The 18,177-nt window shown below is 26.9% G+C and overlaps 1 protein-coding gene across 1 annotated transcript in view; it reads right to left on the bottom strand.

Annotated features, from left to right (window-relative positions):
• Positions 1–2,848, bottom strand: part of LOC113559948 (trehalase) — a 90,466-nt gene extending 87,618 nt beyond the window's left edge. Inside the window, exon 1 of the mRNA XM_026965737.2 lies at positions 2,484–2,848. The gene's annotated coding sequence lies outside the window, so the exon portion shown is untranslated. The remainder of the gene's footprint in view (positions 1–2,483) is intronic.
• Positions 2,849–18,177: the final 15,329 nt, after the last annotated feature.

Genomic DNA, 18,177 nt, shown 5'->3' with positions numbered 1-18,177 from the left:
AAAATGAAAATAATAATTTATGTCCTCTAATTTTATATTAAGTAAACCCTATTTAAGTTGCGATATTTACTAAGCATTATATTACATTATTTTTTTAATGTAAAAATGTGTGTATCAAAAATATTGACATAGTTAATAAGTACTTGAAGCCAATGATAGACTGGCATCTTTAAGACCTGGGTACTAATTCCATGAGAACATAAGAAAAAAATTAATTTAATTATGAAACATATTAGAAATATGTTTGATGAATTTAATAAATTCAACTAACAAGCATAACTATAATAATATAACTTTTTTTTAAATATTGAAACATTTATATTTATAACACTATATATTATGTTCAAATATTAAGTTACTTATTTATTTCTTAAAGAAACTTAGTTTTCATAAAAAAAATATTCAAATCTTTCCAAAATTATTTAACCTTTTCTATTAATTTATAAATTATTACAAATAAAAGCAATAAATCACTAACTTACAACATAATTGTAACAACTACCTATGTAAAATAAACTAAAAACAATCAATCAGAGATAAAAATAAACAGAAAAACGTTATAAGTTATTATTTTTTAGGAAACGTGCAATTGTTAATTTTTTTTATTACATAAGATGGGTTACATCATTCAATTGCATTCTTTTGTGGATTTGTACTTCTTATTTAAAATTTTTAAAAATATACTCATAGTCTTACTTAGTACATATTTAATAGAAAATGTCTCCTAGACATTTGTATTTATGCATTTTAAATTAAAAGCTAGCAACTATATATTAAATCAAAAATAAAATATCAATTACCAGCAAATTAATAGAATTTTAATACATAACGAGTTTTTACTTTTGACCAATTTTTGAAATATTGTAAGTAATTTATAATTTAGTGTGGTCCTTATTCTTTATAACTTAGAAGTTAAAAATACCTTTATCAGATTAATTTTGTATATATCAGTCAGGTAAAAAAAAATAATGATTTAGATTTATTTAATTAAACCTGTGCAATTTGTGTAGATAACAATTGTTTTAAAAATTAAATACATTAAAATAACATAAAGAAGTAGGTTAATAAAATGTAGTATTTGGATAAAATTGTACTTGGATTAATTTTAAATTAAATCCATTAAAACTATGTGAAATAATGCCACTAAACTCTTAGGATTCCCAAACTATTACTATAATACAAATCTAAAAATGGAGACTTGGAATGCTTAACATAAATAGGAAAAATATAGTGTTCTACTATATATTGTATCGTTAAAATATTGAGTATACAAATTCACTAGTAAATACAGTAAGTATATATTTTTACTATTATCAAGACTTAAAGAAAACAAACATTATATATTATACATAATTTATATTTAATAAATGTAGAAAAACTATTTCAATTATGTAGATAATGGTAGTATAATAGATGCAAATGTAGAGAAAAAAGCTACAAACATATTAAAGTTTACAACTAATGAAGCATTCAGTTAAAAAAGTTAAGTAATTTTTTTTATACTGTGACGATTTATTTAATTTTAATAAAATTTAAATACTCACACCAAAATACCAACAATAAATATAGCTTTAGTTTAAATGTCTTACTATTCAAAAATGATACTGTCAATTACTGAAAATAAATAAGTATAATTTAATTACACAACATGAAAAAACATTAATACAAATAATAAATATTGTTAAATCCTCAAATTAAATATTTTTTTTAAATATAAAATAAGTATTTTAACTTTTCTTTAAAGAATAGTTAAAACACTAAATTTTTACGTGAGATTAATGAAGATAAATTATCTTTTTAAGCATGATCTTGAGAAAAAAAAACGATTAGAAATTAACTAAAAGTATATATTTTTTATTTTATAGTAACTAAAATATAATCTTAAAAATAAGTGTCTTGACCACAGGAAGATTATGTGAAGTATAAAATAGCGTTAGTTAACAAATTCCAGTTAAACTAACACAGAATACAACTGATTTTGAAAACTGTTCCTAGGCTCTATCAAGAACATTGATGTATCAATGATAATCGATTAAATACCAGGAACAAACGCAGAAACAAACCTGATCGTATAACACAAATTGTGTACAAATTATATTTTCTATCTACAGTACAACACATAATAAATATAGTTTCAATGACAATCATCTGGTAGATTGGTCCGATCGTAATACATATTAATCATATTATGTAATTACAGTTAGCCCAATGTAATATTACTATTGTAGATACTGGGTAGGTCATCGACGACGTTTGCTAGCAAACAGTTATTTCCTCCAAACAAGCACTCAGCCGGTCGAAAGAACGGTAGGACAGTGACGTACACTGCCAACGCTTGTCGTCGAAAGGGTGTCACACGCTTCTTGGTAAAACAAAACAAAACAAAAACAAAACAAAACAAACAAAAACAAAAAAATCTAAGTACTTCCCATACAGACGTGTCGAGGCCCCGTTCAGGGTCAATCGGTGATGGGCATAAGTACCTGAATTTCGGCATTTTCATGTCCACGCCGACCACGCCAGCGGCGGCTGATGCAGTACAGCGGCGGCATCGCGGCAGCAGTTCAATAGGAACGGTCCCGGAACGGCGCGGTGGTGGACGAAAAGAGGGCGGCGGGAAAATGACAATACCTACGCCACGACGGGGCGCGTCGAAGACCGTACGCGGTGCGCGCGCGAATAGCGTATAATAACGCGTACTCGTAGCGGCGCGCAAAGGGTAAGAGCGCCGTCACACGAGCGCGCGGAGTGTCTGTGCGTGCGACGTGCGCGCCGCCCCGACCCCTTTGGTGGGCGTGCGGGGATGTGGAAAAGTCGCAAGAAAATGTCCAACGACGGGTCCTGCGGCGGCGGTGGTGACAACTCGCGGTTTGGAGGCACATGTCCGCGAACGTGATAACAGAGCGACGCGTGATAACCACACGTGATAACCGCGATCGAAGCCGCCGCGGCCCACGAGTCCGTCGGGCGTGGATGCGTCGGATGCGACATTGCGCGCGTTGCGGCTCCTACTACGTTTGGCACGTTTATGAATCATTTTATTATAATAAAAATAAACGGTGTTAATATACATTAACATTACTATTTACTATATATATTTGGTGAGTACGTATTTGAAACTGCTGTAGTAATCAAATTAATTGTATACCAGTCGTTGGTGTGATATTATAATATTGTATGAGTAAAATATTGATCTTGATAATATTTAATATGATATTCATAAAGTATAATGACCGCGTGACTGCGTGAGTATCACAAATTAATAAATGACAATATTTACGCAGTTGCGACTGTTGTGTGGTGTGTCATTAAAAGTTGCTGCGAGTTTGGTTATCTCTGACAAGTAGTAGGTAGCTCAGTAAAATATAAAAACCATCACATTATTCAAAATTTCTGATTTATTGATCATCAATAATTATATACCTGGTACTATTTTTATTAGACCGTTAATCGTCAGCGTGGAGACTTATCTGAGTGCGTTTTATTAGTTTTTATTTTTATATTTTATTTTAACATTGCCACCTGGCTTCACACTCATTATACTATCGCTGCACTCCTATGGCCAACAACACTATTTGTTATTGTTGAAATTCACATTTTGCTAACCTCAATGTTCGTATTTAGTGTTATAGATATGCTTTGTTAGCTTCCCAAAATGTTCTGAACTATCTACCACTGAACTTTAATGCCTGGGAATAATAAATAGATTTCTCTGTACTTGTGGACAAAGTCTTAAAGAGTTATCTGCACTAAAATCTCTTTTAAATAAGCTACTTATTGAAATCGAGCATCGGTAGTTATCAAAATGATTGTTCTAGTGATTAGTTGTCTATTTTTGTATTCTTATAATCAGTAGAAGTTACGACTGTCCGTTGATTACAAAATAAATTAGAATAATTATAGATTGGATTGGCGAATCGAAAATAAAAGGCGTTAACATGCCTTTTTTGGTTGAATGTATGTATACCTACCCTTCTCTTATTGGCCTGTGTCACTTTTCGGCCAAAACTTACCATTTCCTTTTCAGCTTGTACAATGTTCTTTAACATTTACAACTAGATTTTACTGTCAAGAACTAAATATTTTTTTAATTTAATTAAACATAATTTTACCCAAAAATGTGATTTTTAATGATCAAAATTATAACACACAGCTGTGGAAAAAATAATAAAAATAAAATAATTTGCAATAAAATTGTTTTTGGACCCAAATGAAATATTAAAATATTTTGTAAATGATTTTATGTTGAACTATCCTGATGATAATAGATTAAAAAAATACTGGGACTACTTGACAGACCATTTCATAAATAAATAAAATTTATTTCCAAATATTGGGCTGTTACAACGGCGGAATTGACTTTCTTCTATTATTTTTTCAATCAAAAGCTTTCATAAATATATTCCACAAATTTTATAAGCTGGTTATTAGATGTCCTTAAATTATACATATAAATTAGAAGTACTAATTAACATTTTAAAAATACCTTGTGAGTTGTGATATAAAAAATAATAGAATGCAACGATAGAATGAAGCTTACATTGAAGATATTTGAAATACAAAATGTGTCGTTATAAATTTTCCAAATAATAAATAAAGTATCTAGGTATAATTATAAAAAATAAAACTTACTACAAAAACTATATTATAATTTTTAACATATTTATGAAGATATCATTATCATAATAATTATTATAATATATTATATTAATATATTTATTTTTATTATTTATTTATACGTAATAATTTTAATCATTAAAATACATATTTTTAAATACAATTATATTTTATTATATTTAGCTAAAAAAGTATTTAGTTGTGTTGTTTTAATTGTAAATTTTAAACAAAACTGTATTGGTTTATGTTTGAAAGAGAACAATTTTATTTAAAATCAAATAGATCAGAACGGCATGACTTCGTGTCTTCGTGATCCTTACGTGTACCAGGTCTAGGTGATAAGCGATGGTGGGTCTTAGTTAGAACTTAGAATACTACCGTCAAAACTGAACTATCTATAATCTAACTTAACTCTTTCACTACGACTCTGCTAATATACTAGACTAAATAACCACTCATGTAGATTTTAATGTAAAATAATATATCCAGTAAATTAAGACATAAATAAGTAAACAGACACCAATAAATTAAGCAAATGTAGAACTGTTTTTTTTTAATATTAATATACAGAATATAGTTTTTAATTTAATCAAATACCACCGACTGTTTGACTAAATTATCACTTAAATTCCAGACCAAAGTTTATATTATATCGACGAATTATAATATGATAATTACCCATTAGGAGCACGTTTGCAAGAGAAGAGAAGATTTGGTTGAACCCATCATCATCATCATCATCATTGGTACAAACACATATGCATCATATATTCGTGCTGCATTTGCGTATTCAATATCTATACACTGTTTTATAATAACCTATATCGGTACGTATAAAAGTACAAACGTATAATCATGTATATTGATCGCGTACGAATTTTTAAAAAGTTCACCAACGTTAAGGAAACGTAACGATTATTATAGCAGAATGCGTAAATTATTATTATTGTTCGGATCAATTTTTTGTAACATATATTTATTAATTATAACATTAGAGTTGAAAAAATAATAAATGGTACTGTTGTATTATTTATCAATGATATTACTACAATAGTATCTAATATAGAACGCGTACTAAACTGCCCGGAATAGGTATAGAATATGGATTATAAACTATATTATAGGACATAGGTGGTACCCACGCGCGCGTATTATTAACTGTTGGGATTTTTCCAACCGCACCTGCCTGTTGTTGTTTTTTTTTTGACATTATATTTTTTATGTACCTATATTGAAAACAATATGTACTCATATCGTCACACCACAGTAAGCGAAAATTAAACAATATCATGAACAGAAACGGCAGGTTATTAGTTTAATGCTTGTATTAATAATTATTATTAGATATTTTGACGAGACAGTAGAAGATATTACATACGTAATACACTTTAATATGTAATATAATATGTAGGTATATTATGTAATGCATGATATCCGTAACACAATATAGCTCGGTAAACGGTTAGGTTAACTATATAATATTTTGATTTATCTAAAACTATTTTTGCATCGGCTGCACATTAGTACACCGAGCTCAGTAGTGCGGAAAAGTCCAACGGGCGCGCCCGACACCACACCCCGCCACCGTCTCAACCCGCCACGATTGGCAGTAGGGTCAACCGAGACGGCCGCGTAATCCACTTCTTCTATACGCATTACGCTCGGCGGGGGTGACCGAATACGCGCAGTTTATGCTTTTCCTCGTACGCGACGGCGGTGGCAGCAACTATTCTTACCACCCATCCCGTCCCATCGATCCGCGGGCTTCTGAAAAAGTTCACCTTGACCTAATGTGAGAATTTCAAAAAAACGGTCTGATGATTTTTTGTTTTGTTTTTGACAAATTCAACGCTGGTCAACTCATTAACTTGAAATAACTAACGATTTTCGATATTGTACCAAACGAGTAGGCACTTACGTCGAAAGACATCGATAAACACTTAAAACGACTAACATAATATGCTAAAAATATTTATAATAACTAAAACGTCTAAAACCATTGATTTCATAATATATATATATGCAGTATAGCTGCCACTTGCCACATCCGCACACGTATTCAATGCTAAAACTATGTATACTATATTACTATATAGAATAACGATTAAAAGTAAAATGTATTTATTTGAGCATCGTAACGTACAACGAATTTTATAGATAGCCTACAATAGGAATTATTGTTGTATGGACTTTTTGTGCTGTGATGTGAAACACTTATGTACAATATGTACGTATGTAGTGATTAGTGGTCCGCAAAAGATAAATAATATTGATCTGTAATGTATTTGGCACGCGTTTAGAATACATTCAACATTGTAACGGTGTCCTTGAATTAAATCTCCAACAGATTTATTATACATTCTTAACCCATATTGACCAAATTAAAATAATAAAAAAAAAAAATACATAATAAAAATAATGAATCGACTATAGGTTTATGCACACAAAACTAAGATAGGTATCCCATATTATATTTATGTATATAGGAATATAGGACAACATTATTAGGAGGTATATCGGCATAATTATACGCCAGCTTACACATGGCTTCTTCGTGGTAATATATAATCCTCCCTACGTGTAAAGCATAAAAATATAATTTAAATTCCTACTAAAATTTAAAGTTACCTATTATGTACTTACGGGCTATATACATGACACGGAATATAACTTGTACAAAGAAAGTGACAAAACCTGCAATTTATTATGTGTTGTCGCAATAAGTAGATGATTTAGGAAATAAGATATGATGTCTTTGATCAATAATGCTTCTCAAAGTTCATGGTCAAACAGATAATCTATACAATAAGTAATAATAATCATTAAATATATTTGTACTTAATTCCACAGTAACTTTCACAAGAAACTTTTAACAGGCAATTTTATAGTTTCTGTAATGAATTTTATTTTAGTGTGAAAGTTAGCATCTTCTTTAGTTCTTTGGTAGATATTTTTAATACATGAAGAGCTCTTATAAAGTCTTATATTTTCTCATAAAATACTGAGTTGCGCCTATAAAGTGGCTAGTTCTGCAAAGCGAAGCTAGTGTACACATCGAAGTGACGAAGTAATCACGCGTCCGTCGACCATCGCCACATCACTGTGTTTTTTCCGTATTCGTATAATATATTTAGTAAATGAACACATTAATACATTATTATACTTGACAACAGATAAATAATAAGTTATCAATCATAATATAGGTACCAACGTTTATTTCAGCTTGAAAATTGAAAACCATTTATATAAAAAAAGGTGAACAAGTAGATACTACTTTGATGTATAGCAGCTACTGTAGGTGTCGATAGGGTCACTTTAATGGATTATGGATGTATTAAATCTGTATTCAAATACTTAAAGTACATTTCATGATATGGTTTTATTTTGACATTTCTATCAAAGTAATTTATTTTGCCATTAGTATTATAGTAGATCGATTTAATTTTTATCGAAAACATTTATTATGTTATTAATATTTAATTATTATTTATTATTTATTATTTATTTATATTTATACCACCATTACCATCATGTTATTTTATTGTTAATTATTATTATTAACTATTGAGCTATAATAACATTTTACTGTAAATACCGTAAAATAGTGTGAATAAGTTCATGGTATAAATAGCTAATATCTTAAAATTAATCTATATATTTTCAACATTTCATGGTATATAATAAAATTCATAATATATGTAGAGTCATAAAAGTTAGTCACCCGAATAATGCTTTTGAATTATGTAATAAAATAATTAATATCGTTAAAATATGTAATTTCGGCCAAATTTGAATTTGAATTTTAAATGACTATAAAAAAATAATTGTGTTTATATTAAATGTATTATTGAAAATGTGAAAATTTTAAATATCTACAGTAATTACCTTATTGATTTTTGAATTACAACAAAATAACAAGAATCGTTTGAGGAGAAATAGTTATTTTGCAAATCAATAATATGCAATAACGTAAACATATGAACTTATAAATATTTATTTGATTTTTTGGTAGATATATAATTTTTTAATAAAGGTTGACAATTTTTTTAACAATTTTGAAGCATAAACATTAAAAATATATATTAATTTTTAACTACAAAAAAATTTGCTAATTTATGCATATTTACGGATTCTAAAACTATTTTGCTAATTAGAGTTGTAAGTGCTAGAGTTATAGGTATATTTTTATATTTAAATAAAGGAAATAAACAATACAACTCCAATATAGTTATAGTGACCAGACGTACTATTTTTGTAGGACAGTACTCTTTTTTGACGTGTGTCCTAGTGTCCTTAACAATAGTGTTAAGTACATGATATTGTACTCTTTTTTTAAAATTATTATGGGCTAATACGTGTTTATGTATTTTTACTGTTTTTATAATTTGATTGTTAATTTATATTTTATGGTTCGACCTAAAGCATTTTTATTGTTTGGTAGCATGGTTTAAGATATACTGAATCGTATATATTTAAATTTTACACTTGGTATTTTTACCTTTGAAAAATAATCTATGCTTTAGTTTAAGTTTACTTTAAATTCTTCAATATCAAAGTATTTTCATAATAAAGACACATACTAAATGAGTTGACATTATAATTTCAAATAATTGGTTTTTATAATTGATAATAATAATAAAATAAATAGAGTAATCAGATGAAAAAACAAAAACAATTTTTATAGAAAGATCTATGGAAATATGGGTAAAACGGGTTAGGTTGTAGGTTTATAGTACACGCATTGAGCAATTACGACAGAGAAGGAGCTAAGTTTTAAAATGTACTTTTTTTTAAATTTTTATATCTAGTCACCATAAATATAGTATACAAATAATAAACGAAAACATGTACCTTTTTTGATTTTCAAATAGTATTTACATTATCAATCGGTTTTTATCACTGATCACATATCAGACAATTTATTCCACTTATTGGTTATTTTTAAAATAATGTCAGTCGCATTGTACTGCATAGAGCAATAAATTAAATTATCGGATTCGTCAACATTTACGTTTCGAAATTGGACTAAATACCTAAAGTTTTTAAATACCTATTATCACATTCTAGAAAAAAATAAAATTTGTAAAATAAAAAAAATAAAAAAATTTTATTGAACATTTTATTTTGAATATTTACCAATTTTAGTGCTATTTTTAGTGTTTTTAAGTATATATTAAAGCACTAAAAATGTATTTTTTAGTGCTTTAAATTCCGAGCCTTGCTTATAACATTTTTTTATGTATTTACGTTCAACTTTTTTTTATTCCTATTAATAAAAATGTATGAGGAACCTTGTATTAAAGTTTCATAATTTTTTGGTTAAACAAAAAAAAAATTAAATTATCTAAAAATAGCTAAAAAAAAATGATAATGTAAATACTTGGCAAAAATTTCAAGTTTCTATGGTTATTCGTTCTTAAATTATAGAGCTATAACAAAATAAAGAAATAAATAAATGTTGAAAAATGCTAGTTTAGCCTAAAAATTCCGTTTTTCCTTGAATTTTTTTTTGTTTTTTTCAGGATCATTAAAAAATACCGGAAGTTGGAATTTTGATGCCCGAAACACCAACTAAATCCATTTTGCTAGCAAAAACTGAAACCACACCAAAGTCTTATAAATTGAAGAATTTTTACTAATCCAAAAAACAATGAAAGACACAAAAATAAAAAAAAACACATCATTGTTAAATCAATATATTCATTACTTCACTCGGAGTCTAACAGATTTTAAACATAAAAATGTACAGAAATAATTACTTACATGCGACTTATATTCCATAAACAAAATTGTTCAGTAACAAAAATAAATGACGTAGGTAAATGTAGTTAATATTTTATATTCACTGCTGAAGTCCGAAATTTTGGTGATTTAAAAAGTAAACAGTAAAAAGTAACCAAACTCATATAATAGAAATAACGTCACGCAACATACCGTTCATAAATACGGTTTGTATATTACCTATAAAATAAATACAAATGTTCATAACACCGTATAAATCTAGTACCTACCAATAATACCTTCCGGAAACGCTATGTAATCATATACCGAACAGAAATGGGATGTATTGTTAGCAATACCTAATTTTGTATTCTATATTATAATTTACTCAATTACGCTTACGGCTATTGATAATGTGGTTATTACTATAGTTAGTTTTTCGAATACAACACAATTTGTTTTAAAAAACTTTGATATAATAGTTGACCATCTTTGATATTATTTTAGTATTATTATAATTATTTACATAGGTAAATATAAAAAAAATATTTATCTTTATTAAAATATTCTTATGAAAACAATTCGTACTGTACGTCCGTTCCTACCATTGCTTTAATACAATACCTATATTTTAAAAGAAGTTATAACTATTTTATAGTTTATTTTGGTTTTTATTTTTGATTACTAGGAAATATATTCGAATTAATTGAATTAAATAAAAGACAATTGTAGCAATTTAAATTATTAAAAAAATAATAATAACATTTATTGCATATTTCACTATTATGCCTCAAAGTACATATTTTCTAAATGCTAGTGAAACGTTTGTTATGTCGATAAACAGACGTAGGTGTATAACAATGTACTACATAGGTATAGTGTGGTGCATGGTAATCAAATGACAAATAGATTTTTATATTTTTTTTATAGTTTTAATTACTTAGCCCCTTCCATACTATTAAATTTCCAAAAATATGTTATAAAATAGTGAATTAAAGTCCATCTGAATATAAATCATTTGTATATATTATATATTCTATTATAGATAATTCGTATGTAGCTTAATACAGTTAATGGCTAATACAGTATACGGAATAACAATGTGTTAGCCATAGACTAACCTAGATCTATATCTATAATAAAATGGCTGCATATGAATTGCGTCCCAAAATACAAAAATATACATCGTGATATCCGAGTTGCATCCGCGATTTTTTCACAACACATCCAAGTTGCGTCTGCTATTTTCTCGCGACATGTACGAGTTGCGTCCTGGTTGATAATTGATTAATTGGTTAGTAATATACATATTTTCCTTCCCACTTTTATTCAAATCGTTAATTTTTTCTAATAAACTATAAAACGCATCTTTATATATTGATATACCTAGTATTAAATTATTATTTAAACATTTTTGAAAATCGAATTTGTATCCATTAATTATTTCAATATTTTCTATTGCAAAGTTAAATAAATATATATAAATAAAAATATACATAACTATGATGATTTGTCGAACAAATAGAATGTCAAAGTATGACTAATGCTGACATGAACAAAATTAATTTCCAACAATAAATTGTAAGGTAGTATTTACGATAATCGAGATTATCCACGAGTTTATCACCAAACATTACATACTGAGTTGCTGAAAAACCATGAACGCAACTAGTATATATCGTGAGAAAACCATGGACGCAATTCTGACAAAATATTATTTAGGGACGCAATTCGAATGCACCGGTGTATTATTATAATAAACAAAGCCTATTTAATATGCCTGATTTTGTGTTTTCGTTTATATATATTAATAGTAGTTATAGCAGCTGACATCCGTAGACCATTTATAATAATAAAGGTCATTATTTTTATTATTTATTATTTTATATTGTTAAATAGACAAGTTAAACAATATCATAATAAATTAGAGCTCAGAATTGTATTGGAACATTTTCTAATTTTCACCATAATGGTTCAAGCAAATTTAGAAAATAAATTATTTATTATACTTAATATAAATTGAAATAACTCTATACCTAATGAAAAGTCTAAAAATTAACTATAAAGATTACATTTAATTGTAATATTAAATAATTTATAATAATATAATTGAGACTACCAATTGTTGATCGTGAACGGGTGTGTGGACCTGGAATTTGGAGAGAGGTTAAATCCCATCGAACTCTTTGTAAAATGTTGGTCTTCTAAAAATAAAACCATTATGGATTTAAAATTTAAATGGATGTCTGTATGCTTTAATAAAATTAAATATGCAGTAATGCAGTATCAATTTCATTAACATTTGTCCAATATCTAAATATTTAGTGTATATTTATTATTTTTATTTAAAATTTAGTATATTATGTAAAATCTATACCAAATTATCAACTAATATCAACTATTTTAAAATATACTATACTATACTCAAAAATATAACCAATTGCAGTTGTATACTATCTGTTGGTTTTATGAGACTAGCCGATACCCCGATAGTGTCCATTTTACAAAAACAACTAGGTGCAGGGTAATTTTGCAGTTTTGTGGTATACCGGTTACACTATGCGTCAATATAGGACATAGGTATGTAGTTTTATTAATTATTATAATAGGTATAACTATTTTTGATTCCTGGGCGACTGGGAAATATCTAACTATTCAGCTAAATAATATTTATTAATTTTAAAGCGCACCAAAACTTATTTTAAAGCTATAGTTGATATTATTTTAACTCAATTAAGTGGTACTTACCTGTATAGAGTATTACATAATTGATGAGTTATATAGTAAGCACCAAAGAAGAACAATTCGTTAGTACTATTGTACTTTGTATAAACTTAGGTTGATATAGGTAGTTTTGTATTTTGATATAAATGATATAAAACATACCGTCTACTAATATTACTAGAAGACTTTATTTTAGTTATTCAAAAAACAAGACCTAATTATCTAAATTACCTAAATAATCTGCTCATTAATTTATCACGTGACTAATTTTTTTTTTTTTTTTAACAACTATAATAATATAAATTGATATATTTATGTGTAATATGAAATATATATTGTAATACAACCCAATAAATAAACCAATTATTTTAGGGATTTTTTTTCAATATTTTTTAACTGGCATTAAATATAATTATTTAATTTCCAGTGACCTTACATACCCAAAAGATGAACCATGGAAGCTTCAGCCCACTCTTTTGATCGTGTTAAAATATGAAAATACAAAATATCCACCATTAAAAACTTTAAATGTAATCATCGTGTTACCTATTTTTACGTTGTATATATATTATAATAGCAAACCTAAGCTATGAAGTATAATAGATGATAAATTTCTACGGTTATTTATTTAAATATTTTACTTTTTGAATGCTACTGAACATAATACATACTTAATTCTATACTCAGAAGTCAGAAGTAGAATATTTTTTATAGTATTTCATATATCAATATACAAAAAACAAACTTCCAATGATAAGTTATTATTATTTAAAGTTAAGTGAGGAAAGTGAAGTTATTGGTATCCCGTAAAATGTTGATTCATTATTTCATTCATTCATGTAATATGTATACTTTAAATAATTGCAACTATAAAACTTAATAACCATCGATTGAAATTTGATTTTTATAGATGAATTAAAATTTACTGAAAAATATTCTGCTAGGAATATAAAATTTAAAATGTACCTAATAAAAGGAAACAAAAAAGTAAACATTTTAAAACTCTAATGATAGGAAATAGAAAAAAAAGTATTTTATTCAAAAATTTTATTTTGTAACATCATAAAATTATGTAAAAATAATATTTAAAAAATGTTAATTGTTTATTAAATAATGCGAGTCTTTCGTTAAAAAATTTTCCTGTGTATTTATTGTAATCAAATGAACTTCCAATAAGGAAGGCAAATTATTTGATTAGGCACTCAGAAGAATGCAATTAGATAATTAAATGATTGGACCAAATAATAAATTTTCCTGTACTTAGTTATATAAAAAATAAAAATAATAATTATTAATATATTTTAATGTAAGTACTAAATGTACCTTAAAACACTAGATACCCACCAAATACCATTAATTAAATATAGGTAATATTTATAATAATTTATAATGAAAAAACTATAGTTACGGAATTTGTAATTACTATATTTAGTCTCTTTTAACCCATTGAAAAATCCTAAATATTATATAATTTTAATAACTATGCATATATTATAGGTATATTGCACTAGTATTTAGTTATTGTACCTTATAGTATAATAAATGTCTGTATATCATAAGAACATTTTTTATTCCAGAAATATTTTATAAACTATAAATTCTAATCTATTTATGATATTCTATATATTGTATGATATTAAATTACAATTAATACATTCCCATGGAATTCATGTATTTTTTTTTTGTCCTCCCCTGTGTGGTTGTGTGCGCCTTTTCTAATATATATTATGTATATTTATTTTTATACTCGCAAATGAATGTCGTACGTAAATTTTTTTTTTTTGTGTTAGATTGGTACTAATATGATATATACTATATATTTTATTAGAATATATAAGATATATCAAGGCTCGCGCAAATAGGTCAAAAACACATAATTCTATAAAGTAATATTTAAAAAATATTATTATTGTAAATAGTTCAATAATTACACGATAATATCACGTATTTTATTATACTATTTATATAATATATAACTATATAATCTACATTTTTCACAACTAGTAATTTTTCTTGGTATACAATTTTTATTTTATTTTATAAAATTTCCTTATTTTGTGCATTAAAAAAAATATTTTGTAGATATCGATAATCGATATGGAATATTGCATGATGGCATCATACATAGTAACAGTGAACTTAACGACCTGCAAATGCACGACGTCATTATACCAACGCTAATAAACGATACTTATTGATACTATTGTTCTGGACGTTTGGTGTTATTTTTTGTTACTTATTAGTTATTAGTGTAATTACCAATATCTCGGACTACGGTATACTATTGTCTTTTTGTAAACAATGCAATTCAAACTGAAAAATTACGAATATTTTTTTTTTTATGAAAAAATCAATTGTTACTTACACATTTTCAAACATATAAATAGCGGTTTAAAACATGTTTTGGAAAAACTAAATTTAAATATAAGCGGGGACGCGAGGTACTCGCTAAGCTATATGTTATTCGCCATGTATTGCACCAGTTGAACTTCTGGAGGCGCCCTAATGTAACTCGTAGAGTGACAAAAGACAAAGCACACTGCAGGCCGCGACGTGAGGCGCGCATGTTTTGCGACGTTCATTTAGTGAATTAAATATGGAAATATAACAATTATTGGCAATTGTAAAATATTTCCTAAATAAGTAATACGTTTAATTCAGAAAAGTAATACTTTTTTATAGGGTCATTAGATACTTTAGTAAAAAAAGATTGGAAAATGATAGCTATACATACAAGGGCGGATCCAGGGGGGGCACTGGATGCAAGTGCCAACCCCGTTAAAAAAAAATAATACATATTAACAAACATACATTTTTATCATATTGTTTTTTCTTGTGGGTGGAGACTATATCTATATCATATAATTTTTCTTATAAAGTGCCCGGACCGTAAATACATGCTGGATCCGCCCTTGTATGCATAATATTACTGTAAATACTTACTTAAAAAACAAAATCAAAAAATTTATTTTGCAAATTCCCATTTTCTTATAATTTTTTTTTGTTTTTCTCAATTATTGAGTAAAGTTCTAGGAATATTTTACTTTTGATTCTCCCAATGAGTACCAATTTTATTATATTTCTATTAGATAAAATGTCGAAGTGAAAAATCGAAGCATTTTATTCTATTATAAAACGTTTTTGCATACAAAAAAACACATAGATACACATACAATACAATTGAATTCTATAGATTTTAGCTCTTTTTTTAAAAATACCATGAATGGCATGAATAATGTACAAGGTTATAAATAATTTAAATCCAATAAATTTGACGTTGATTCAAGCAATAATAGTTAAGTGACCCCCCCCCCTCAAATAAAAGAGGAGGTTTGTAGTGTTTGTACATATAATATTATCTGATGGTATCAGATGATAACTGATACCAATATAATGTGAAATTGTAATAAAGACAACAGTAATTTGAGTGAAGAGTCTATATAGCATTGCATGACATTTGATGTATCTATGAGTCATTAGAAATATAATAAATTATACCTTTATTTTTCATTCCTAGTATTGTACACAGACATATAGTTTAATATTTAATATGTAGTATATATATATATCGTATAAATATTTAAAATTTAAAAACCAGAGAATTAGACTTATATAAAGTTTGGGTTTAGGTATAGCTGTGTAGCTGTGTTATCATTTTTTTTTACTGCAAATTTGGTACGTAACGGGCTCGAATACCTCATTTATTATACTGATAGATTAACCTAACAATTGAAGTAACTAAATACAAGAAATAAAATATGGACAAATTAAAGATGAATTTAATATTTTTCGCTTCCCTTGGAAATATTATTTTTATCTAAACCCTCATCGTGCAAATTAGGTACAAGCACACACATACACTACACATATATATAAATTATATAAAACAATAAATATAATACATATTATAAAATATGTTATATTATTAAATAGTACATCAATTTTTTTGTTGGTGGTTTGATCTTTGATTCTCAAAATATTATTTTACAATCACCTCATATTTTTACAAAGCACTAACTATCTGAGAATTGAAAATTGCAAATAATTACAGACTATTTTGTTTACGTCAATGCAAATTCCATTAGGTTACTTATTATCGTACATTATTTAGTGAGTATATGTATAGGTATATTAAAACCAAAGAAGTGAATATAAATGACATACCTCTTTATACTTCCGCATATCAACTAATGGCCCAATAGTCAATACATCACAGATTAGGGTACATACTAATTTTAGTTTGGTAACCATTCCTTAAATACCTAGCTTTCGCCTAAATTTTTCATATACTTCCTACATGACGTAATTTTACGCCATAAATTTTATAGGTATTTAAATAAAATCAATACTTGAATAGGCTAAATAGCCAATTATCTAATAGTTAAAATAGTTTTATTTTTGTATTTCAACAATACGCTAAAAATAAACTGCACTTTTTGTCTGTCAAGAAATTTGTTTTTATGATGATTTTTTATTTTATAGGGAAATTTATTTTTAATGTACGGTTATTTTGTTTTTTCTGTTACAGCTATTGTGACTTAAAAGCAGTGGCGTAGCCAGGATTTTTTTTATAGGGGTGCTAATTAATTTTAACCCGAGTTATTGAATCAAAAACTACAACAAAACAAAAATACTAGTAATATATTAATGTTGATTTGCCGTTAACGTATTTACTATTTTAAATAATTCAAATTTGCAAGACAATTTCCATATTTAAATTTAAAAAGGGTGCGCAAGTTGGTATCGCTCTGTTGTATAGTAGAGATGAATAGTAGGTCACTATAGTGGATGTGTTAAATTTGAATGCAATAACAGGTATCATTGTACATGGAAAACGATTCTGAATGGAGATAATCTGTCAGTCTAGACTTTAGGATAATTAGTAGGATATATTATATTATTAGTAATTACCTATATTTAAATAATAATACATCGTTATTTTACGCGATTTTGTAAAAAATTAAATTTTATACGCTCATCAGTTGTTTTCTATATTGACGCAGGAGTTTTTTTTTACAGTTATTTGAAGAAAATGTTAAGTGGGTAAAATATTAACCCTTGTATTGAGTTTTTTAACCTTAGATATAATTCACAACAATTTTAAGAATTTTCAAC

This window comes from Rhopalosiphum maidis, chromosome 3 (assembly GCF_003676215.2).
Source record: "Rhopalosiphum maidis isolate BTI-1 chromosome 3, ASM367621v3, whole genome shotgun sequence".
Taxonomy (NCBI): Eukaryota; Metazoa; Arthropoda; class Insecta; order Hemiptera; family Aphididae; genus Rhopalosiphum; species Rhopalosiphum maidis.
Note: the sequence above shows the minus strand (reverse complement) of the source record. Positions and strands in the feature narration are given on the sequence as shown.